Here is a 9,705-nt window from a genome sequence, read left to right on the forward strand (position 1 = left end):
CCTCAGAAGGCTGGCTTAACTAGCAGCTACAGAAACCCCTGGCAAAACACCAGGCCTCGTGGGTGGAGCATCTTTCCTAGAGCTGCAGTTTCAGGAAAGAAGCACCAAGGATGACTAGGAAAGACAGACAGACAGTGGCAGAGGCAGTTCCCCGAGGCAGAGGGCAACAAAGAGGAAACCCTTGTAGGTCAATACCACCTGAGTCAGGCCAGCCCTGGGAAAGAAGCACCAGGCTCCCGAGCTAAGACAAGATGGACCCCTTAGTGCTCAGGAAGCAAGAGTTTAGGCTCTAAGGCGAAAAGCAACTGAGGTGGGGTCTGGGCGCCATGATCACAGCCCCTCACCTCCACTCCTCCTCACTCTCTGCTTCGGCAGATCCTAGGAGTGTAGGGGGCATAGGGGGCTGGCTTGCCTTCCTCCTCTCTTCCCTCCCTCCCTCCCTCCCTCCCTCTCTCCCTCCTTCCCTCCCTCCCTCCCTCCCCTCCCTTTCATCTTTCCTTTCTTCCTTTCACTCTTCTTTCTATCCTTCTTTCCTTCTCCCCTCTCTGTCCTTCCTTCCCTCTCTTCCTTCCTTTTTTCCTCCCTCTCTCCCTCCTTCCCTCCCTCCCTCCCTCCCTCCTTCCCTTCCATCATCCTTTCTTCCTTGGTGTAGATGTGTGTGTGGTGTGCAAGCATGTGTGTATGCATGAGTGAAGGCACAGGCATGTGCACGTACATGTGGCAGCCCGAGGTTGATGTCAGGTGTTTTGATTATTCCCACTTTATTCACTGAACATGGTATTCTTAAGATTTATTTTTATGGCTGGGCAGTGGTGGTGCACGCCTTTAATCCCAGCACTTGGGAGGCAGAGGCAGGCAGATTTCTGAGTTCAAGGCCAGCCTGGTCTACAAAGGGAGTTCCAGGGCAGCCAGGGCTACACAGAGAAACCCTGTCTCGAAAAACCGAAAAAGAAAAAAGATTTATTTTTATTTAAGTGTGTGTGTGTTCTTGTTTGCTGTGGATATGTAGGGAACCATGTGTCTCAGAACCCCTGGTGCTAGACTTACAGGGTAGTTGTGAGCTGTCTGATGTGAGGGGCCAGGAGCCACACTCTGGTCCTCTGAAAGATGTGATGTCTGAGCCATCTCTTCTGCCATGAACACAGATTTTATGTGAGTGTTGGGGACCCAAACTTTGGTACTTTGGTCGTACACTTGTACCACAAATGTCTTATCCACTGGCCTATCTCTGCAAGAGGGTTTCTAGCAGAAGTAAATGGCAGACTGCATAGTCAGAAAGCTCTTTGGTCATTAACACTATAGAAGAAAGCTTCAGAAAGCCACCTGTGTGCTTAGTGTGCACGTAGCACTAAGTGCTCTCCTAAAATGACCCGAGTGGCAGCTCATCACACACTGAAGAATAAAGGGTTAGGAGATGGCTCAGCAGGCAAAGGCTCTTGCCACCAAGCCTGACGACTTGAGTTTGACAACTGGAACTCACATGGTAGAAGAATTGAATCGATATACATGAAACTTAATTAATATTAGATCATTAAAAAACAACCGGCTAGAGGGATGGCTCAGTGGTTAAGAGCACTGGCTGATCTTCATCAGGTCCTGGGTTCAATTTGCAGCACCCACACGGTGGCTCACAACCATCTGTAACTGTAGTCCCATGAGATTCAATGCCCTCTTCAGGTGTGCAAATGTACATACAATCAAATCACCCACGTACCTAAGGTATGTAAATAAATAAATCTTTGCTGGGTGGCGATGCACGCCTTTAATCCCAGAACTTGGGGAGGTAGAGGCAGACTAGCCTGGTGGTCTACAGAGTGCATTCTAGAACAGCCAAGGCTATACAATGAGACACTGTCTTAAAAAACAAAACAAAACAAAACAAAACAAAACAAAACAGACCTAAAATATATGCTTACTGAATTAGCCAAAGCAGAAAATTGAGAATGGTCTATGAACAAATGGAAGGTGATGGAGTAAGAAATATTTCTAATGTTCACAAACCATAAATAAGTCCCAGAAAGGTGAACTGGGTATGGTGGCAGCACTCAAGACGCAGAGGCAGGAGAATGGCCTCCATTTCAAGACCAGCTTGGTCTACATAGTGAAGTCCAGACCAGCCAGGCTTACATAGTGAGACCCATCTCAAAAATCAAACAGAAAAGAAGAAAGAAAAGGAGGGAGGGAAGGGAGAGAGGGGGGCAGACAGGCAGAAAGGGGGGGGGACAGAGAGACATAGAACGCATATGTCATAGAACACAACATGGGACCCAAAGCTGTCTGGCTCAAGGAACCGCCCTGACTTTAGGGTTTGGTTCACTGAACTCATGAGCCAGGCTGGTATGAGCAATTTCTGGGTGCATTATTCAACTCTAGGAGACACTTTGTCCTTCCTGCTGGACCAGAACTTGGGAGGAGATGAAGTTGGAGCTGCTGACCAGAGGAGGTTAAAAGAGCCAATGATAAAACCATGTGCTTCTCCAGTGCTCACTTTACTATGCGCCTGGCTGGACAGAGGCAGCTGTTGGGGCAGTGATGTCATTTAAGCTTGTCTCCTAGGACATCCCTCCCAAGGCCTGAGCTCTGCATTCTCGAGGTCATTCGTTGTCCTAGTTTGCTCTCTGTCGCTGTGATAAAACACTATGACCAAGCTCACAGTCTGTCATGAACAAAAGTGGGGAAGTGGAGGCAGGAACTCACAGCAGAAACTGGAAGCAGAAACCATGGAGGAGAGCATGTGAGGCTATCAGTTTGCTTTCTGTCTTTCTTCCTTTTTTTTTTTTTTTTTTTTTTTTTTTGGTTTTTCGAGACAAGGTTTCTCTGTGTAGCCCTGGCTGTCCTGCAACTCACTTTGTAGACCAGGCTGGCCTCGAACTCGGAAATCCGCCTGCCTCTGCCTCCCAAGTGCTGGGATTAAAGGCATGTGCCACCACGCCCGGCTTCAGTTTGCTTTCTTATATAACCCAGGACCACCTGTGCAAGGTGGCACTCCCATGAATCATTAATCAAGAAAATGTCCCACAGAGATGTCTACTGGCCAATCTGATGGAGGCATTTTCTCAATTGAGGTTTCCTCTTCCAAGGTCAACTTGATCAAATCTAACCGGCATACGTGAGTTAATAAAACTTGCCAGAGTAAGCATTTGTATCAGGAACAGGTGGGGTCCTCTGTCTTCCTCCCCCGCCCTCCATCAGCTATGGGGGAGGGAGGTTTAGGACCTGGCTAAGGAGCCGTGGAAGGAACACTCCCTGATTTCAGGTTTATAGGACTATTTCATGTGGCGGGCAGTCAGCTTCACATATGCCTACCATCCACTGTGCCTGCTCATCTGATGTCGTGACACAAGGACCCAAGGCCAGAGAGAAGTCAAAATGTGTAAATGTGTCCTTTGTTGCCAGAGACTTGGGCAGAAAAAAAAACCTAGAAAGGTCTGAAATACATTCAGTCAGAAAGCAGATGACTGCAAGCCCCTCCCTGGAAACAGATAATCATGTTCTGAGGATTTTTTTTTTTTTTTTGATACCTGATTAAGACAGAAGTCCCATCCTGAAAAGGGGGGTTTTGTTTGTTTGTTTGTTTGTTTGTTTTGTTTTGTTTATTTGTTCTGTTTTGTTGAAGGGGATGTTTTGAGACATGGCCTCAGGTATTCCTGGCTGCCCTCCAACTTGTAGCTGAAGCTGGCTTTGAACTCCGGATCCTTCCAGTGCTGGACTACAAGTGTGTCCACCACACTTGGCTCTGTAGCGCTCCCTAGAAGGCAATGATTGCACCTTGTCGGTTTTTCCCCTTCTGAGACAGGAAATTCAAGAATTATAACGTAAATTGTATGTGGTGGTGCACACTTGTCTGTAATTCTAGTCTAGCACTTGACAGGCTGAGGCAGGAGGATAGCTGCTACTTCAAATCCAGCATGGGAAACATAGGTTCTGTCTTTTAAAAAGCTAAATACTGCTGGGCAGTGGTGGCAAACGCCTTTAATCCCAGCACTTGGGAAGCAGAGGCAGGTGGATTTCTGAGTTCGTAGGCCAGCCTGGTCTACAGGGTGTGTTTCAGGACAGCCAGGGCTACACAGAGAAACTCTGTCTCAAAAAAACAAAAACAAAAACAAACAAAACAAAAGCTAAACAGTAATAACTACCATTAATAATATAATAAATAATAATTATATTTTTCTTTCTTTCTTGTCTGCTTTGGATAGGGTCTCACTGTACAGCTCTGGCTTTTTCTGGGAGGGCATTTCTTATATAGATAAAGCTGGCCTTGAGCTCATTGATGATGGCCAGAGATCCAGTGTTAGGATTAAAGGCACATACCTCCACACCCAACAGATGATAAGTCTTACTCATCACTCTTAAACTCTTACTCAGGCAGACGAGGTGAAAGATTGCTACCCTTGTGAACTAAGGATGGTGATGAACGAGGAAGGAGTCACGGTGCATATAACTAAACTGTGTGGAGAACGATGTGTGGACTCACCATGGTTAATCAGAAACTATTGTCAGGGTGTTTTTAATTAACGCTGTTTAGACGTTTTTCCACCCTTAAAAGTGTTTTTTATGGGGGTTTGCGTTTCCCAAGTTCTGACTTTGAACTCATGATCTTCCTGCCTCGGTACCCTGAGTTGACAGAGGTGTGTCCCTATACCTACCTAAATCTTGCCATTTTTGTGATATCTTTTGTCATTTTAAGTGAATATTCACATTCATTCCTAACTTTGTATCAGTTTGCATGAATTTCAGGCTCTATAGAACTTATTCTTTGTGCCACACTATCAGAAGCCCTTTATATGAAAAACATTTTTATTTATCTCCCAACCTTCTAGGACAGATAACTACTTTATTGTCTATTTTTGGTAACTGAGAAAAACCAAGCAAAAATTGGTTGAAGAATTTCCCTCTAGGTCATCAGAATAATGTTCTTACCCACTGTCCGAAGTATAGGCGCTCCAAAAATAAAGCAGGCATCAGAGTGTCCCTGCACCAAGCCTTGTCTGAAGGAGACATAGTCCTAAGTTTGTCATTTGAGGGATCAACTCTTCCCTGATGATTTTAATTCTAGGAAGGTCCTTCCTGTACCTTTCCCCAGAAAAGCATTCAACAATAGTGTCACAGAGGCGAGGAAGCAGCTGGTGGACAGGAGAGGGCAGGTGACAGAACCATGATGTGACAGTAATTACCATGTCAAGATCACAGCAGGGGTGGGTCTGTGTTCGTGCCTCATGAGGAAGTGGTTATTCATGCTGTTGACGTTTGACAGGAGAGCTTCATGTCCAGACCTTCTCAGAAAAAGCAGCAAAGACCACACTGGTCCCTCCTGCACTCTGGGGCAACTGGAAAGGACTAGCTCCAGTCAGGGCAAAGGATGGGATTGCACACAGCCATACAGGTCATTTACTTAACAAATGTCTATCATATGCTCTACCATGGGTCAGAGCAGTGGAAACAGGTCCGGTTCCCACCTCTGGGGCCTCTGCCTGGGGCACGGTCACTGTCCAGTCCCTGCTGCTGTTCAGGAATCCGGAGTGCTACCCTGCAGGCCACAGAGGGCTGGAGAGATGTTTAATCCAGATCAGAGCCTCTGGAATTTCGCAGAAAAGAGCCATGGAAAAGTTCAAGCAAGCATTCCTCAGCCATTACTTTAGTTTGGACTCAGTATAGCAGGGGTGTGAGCTTTAAGCTTATAAAATAGGAGTGTGTCTCAGGGCCATCCCAGGTGTCTAGGCCAGTCTCCCTCCAATAGTTTGTTATGAACAAGAGCTAAAGCGTTCCGGAAGAACTCGGGAACATTCTAGACTGTCACTCCACTCAAGCCCTGAAAAGGGTATCAATTAGGATGAGGAGAGAGAGAGAGAGAGAGAGAGAGAGAGAGAGAGAGAGAGAGAGAGAGAGAGAGAGAGAGAGAGAGAGAGAGAGAGAGAGGAGAGAGAGAGAGAGAGAATACTCCTTTTATTTGGGGCTAATTAGGGTTGCTATCTGGGAAAACAGATTTACGAAATCCTTAGAACTGGATTCTGGGCTGGTGCGGTAGCTCAGTGGATAAAGGTGCTTGCCACTAAGCCGGAAGACCCGAGCTTACCCTGGAACCCACATGGTGAACTAAAGAACCGAGCCCTGAAAGTCATTCTCTGGTCTCCACATGTGCTCAGGTGGGACATAAAAAGCATAGAGAACAGAAGGGTTATGCTTCACAACAGAGCTGTCTTTGAAATCACTCAAAAAGATGATTTGTAACTGGGCATGTAATCCCGGCACTAAGGAGGCAGAGGCAGGTGGATCTCTATGAGTTTGAGGCCAGCTTGGTCTACAAAGTGAGATCTAGAATAGCCAGGGCTATTCGGAGAAATCCTGTCTCAAAACAACCACAACACCTTGGGGGAAAAAAGTTATATTTGAAACCAAATAAATGAAGAAGTAGGGACGTTGTTTGATGGGAAAGAATGAGGTGGGGGTTTTTGTTTGTTTTTAAAGAGTTACTTATTTTATGTATATGAATACATTGTTGCTGTCTTCAGACACACCAGAAGAGGGCCTCAGATCCCATTACAGATGGTTGTGAGCCACTATGTAGTTGCTGGGAACTCAGGCCCTCTGAAGAGCAGTTAGTGCTCTTAACCACCGAGCCATCTCTCCAACCCTGAAAGAATGCGTTTTTTATGGCCCCTGAGACGCTCCCAGGAAATGGAGTGAAGTTTCTAAGGAACCAAGGAAAAGAGAGGAAGATAAAGTAGTAGAGGCTCAGGGAGGCAGAAAAAGCTGATCAGATAACCCAGTGCCAGATGAAACCCAGACAAAATTGTCCCCAGCTTTATTGTGAAAGCCTTCTTAGAGTCCCATGGGGGCACAAAGTTGGGATGTTGGGAAAAGGAACGTGGCCTGAAGCAGACCTGGCCATCTGCGTTGCCTCAGCTCCCAGGGAATCCAGAGTGCAGACCCTACTTTGAGAAAAAGGATAGAGTGGCCAAGGATCCTTTCTCTCAGTGCCTGCCTCAGCAGACAAAAGCCCCTCCCTTCCAACTGGAGCCAGAGTCCTACTTGACTCCCTAAGCCTTGAAGACAGAATAAAGATTCTAGCTGTGCACCCTATGAGTGGTAAGTGCCAACGGTTATGAGAGTTCAATAAACATTGTCATTGACAACAGCAGGCAAGCAGTGGTGACAATGGCCACAGCAGGACCTTCCAAATAAACTTCCCTTTACTGAAGCCAAGGAGTGGCCAGAGACCGGCAGCAATAGTGAGAAGAGGGGGAGGAGCCAAGCTGGTTACTGCATGTCAGTCCAAAGAAAGGTCCCTGTCCCTGCTTTACTTTCACATCAGCAGGAAGCTTGAGCCCCAGGACACACAGGACACAGGGCACAGATGGAACTTTGACTATTATACACCTCACACACACCTCACACCACCTCACACACACATCACACCACCTCACACCACCTCACACCACCTCACCACCTCACACACACCTCACATGCACCTCACATCACCTCACATGCACCTCACACACACCTCACATGCACCTCACACCACCTCACACACACCTCACATGCACCTCACACACACCTCACACCACCTCACAGGCAATAGAACTAGGGCCTTCTCTCCAAAGTTAAGGCAGGTGGCACTCCCAGAGAAGGGGCATCCCAACTGAAACAGGAATTGAGCTGTAAATTTGGTCTTGGAGCACTCGTGTATACTTGGATGTGCACATGTGTGAGCGAGGGATCCACTGAGTACAGAAACTCAGCTACTACACAGCAACAGGTGGCTTAGCACCAGAGCACAGCTGGTCGAGGAAGATGAGGCTAAGGAGACAAATCAGAGGGAAACTACCGGGGTCCAGCCTCAACACAGCATCTGGATTCTCAACTGGAAGCAGGGATATCTGGAGGGCTCGTATGAAAACATTCAGACAACTTTTCGGGTACGAGCTGACAGACAAATTTCAAGGCCTGAGGTTGCACTCTATCTATCTATCTATCTATCTATCTATCTATCTATCTATCTATCTATCTATCTATTTATCTGAGGTTGCACACTTTTGCTTCCTCCTCAGGCTAGAGGGTGTGCTCTCTCTTTCACTCCCTTTCTTGCACTCCCATACTACCACACACACTTCATACCACCTCACACACACCTCAAACACACCTCACACCACCTTACACCACCTTACACACACCTCAAACACTCCTCACACCAACTCACACCACCTTACACACACCTCACATGCACCTCACACCACTTCACACATACTACACACCAACTCACATACACCTCACACCACCTCACATACACCTTATACTACCTCACACACACCTCATACCACCTCACACACCTCACACCACCTCACATGCACCTCACACCACCTCACATACACTTCACACCACCTCACACCACCTCACATACACCTCACACCACCTCACACACACCTCACATGCACCTCACACCACCTCACACACACCTCACATGCACCTCACACCACCTCACACATACCTCACACCACCTCACAAGCACCTCACATCACACCACACACACCTCACATGCGTTCTCTTTCACTCACTCACACACACGCACTCTCCCTCCCTTTTAACTTGTCCCAGTCTTTTATTGTTACTCCATAAAGCAGGTAGAAAAAAAGACACACACTGTATAATCATTACCAAACCAAAATTCAAAAGAATGACCACATCTCACAAAGAATTAAGAATTACGGTTGTTCCACAAAGTTTCAATTTTCCCCTATTCCCAGGCCTGTGGAAATAATAATTGCAAACTTATCATTTAAACTTTAACTTTTGACTTACTTTTCTTCAGAGCTCCGAGCTCTGAGGTCAGCTACATACGGTTTCCTGTGAAGCTCTAATGAAAAATGACATGGGCAAAGGTGCCAGGCAGTGGCCAGAAAGAGTCAAGTTAACCCTTTACTTGGCAGTTCTGCTAGCTTCTGCCTCTGCACATTGCACACAATGACTCTCCTAAGAGTCCCAGTGTTTTAACTTAGTTCTACTAGAATAGAATTTTATGCATTCTATATCTTCTTTCAGGAGTCTAATCTTTACTTGCATATCCATGCATATCCAAAGGAGATGAGGAACCACTCTCAAATGTGTGCAAAACTCATTTCATAACTTCAATAGCTTCTCCCTTTCTGAATTAAAGTATCCTGTGTGTGATGGTTTGTATATCCTTGGACCAGGGAGTGGCACCATCTGGAGGTGTGGCCTTGTTGGAATAGGTGTGACCTGGTTGGAAGGGGTGTGTCACTGTGGGTGTGGGTATAAGATCCTCACCCTAGTTGCCTGGAAGTCAGTCTTCCACTGGCAGCCTTTGGATGAAGACATAGAACTCTCAGCTCCTCCTGTGCCATGCCTGCCTGGATACTGCCATGCTCCCACCTTGATGATAATGGACTGAACCTCTGAACCTGTAAGCCAGCCCCAATTAAATGTTGGTTTTTATAAGACTTGCCTTGGTCATGGTGTCTGTTCACAGCAGTAAAACACTACGTAAGACACTGTGTTTGTGTTTTCTTATTCCATTTATCCCATGATTGTGTCTTTTTTGTTTGTTTGTTTGTTTGTTTCCGAGACAGGGTTTCTCTGTGTAGCCCTGGCTGTCCTGGAACTCACTCTGTAGACCAGGCTGGCCTTGAGCTCAGAAATCCACCTGCCTCTGCCTCCCAAGTGCTGGAATTAAAGGCGTGCACCACCACT

This window comes from Mus musculus, chromosome 2 (genome assembly GCF_000001635.26).
Source record: "Mus musculus strain C57BL/6J chromosome 2, GRCm38.p6 C57BL/6J".
Lineage (NCBI taxonomy): Eukaryota > Metazoa > Chordata > Mammalia > Rodentia > Muridae > Mus > Mus musculus.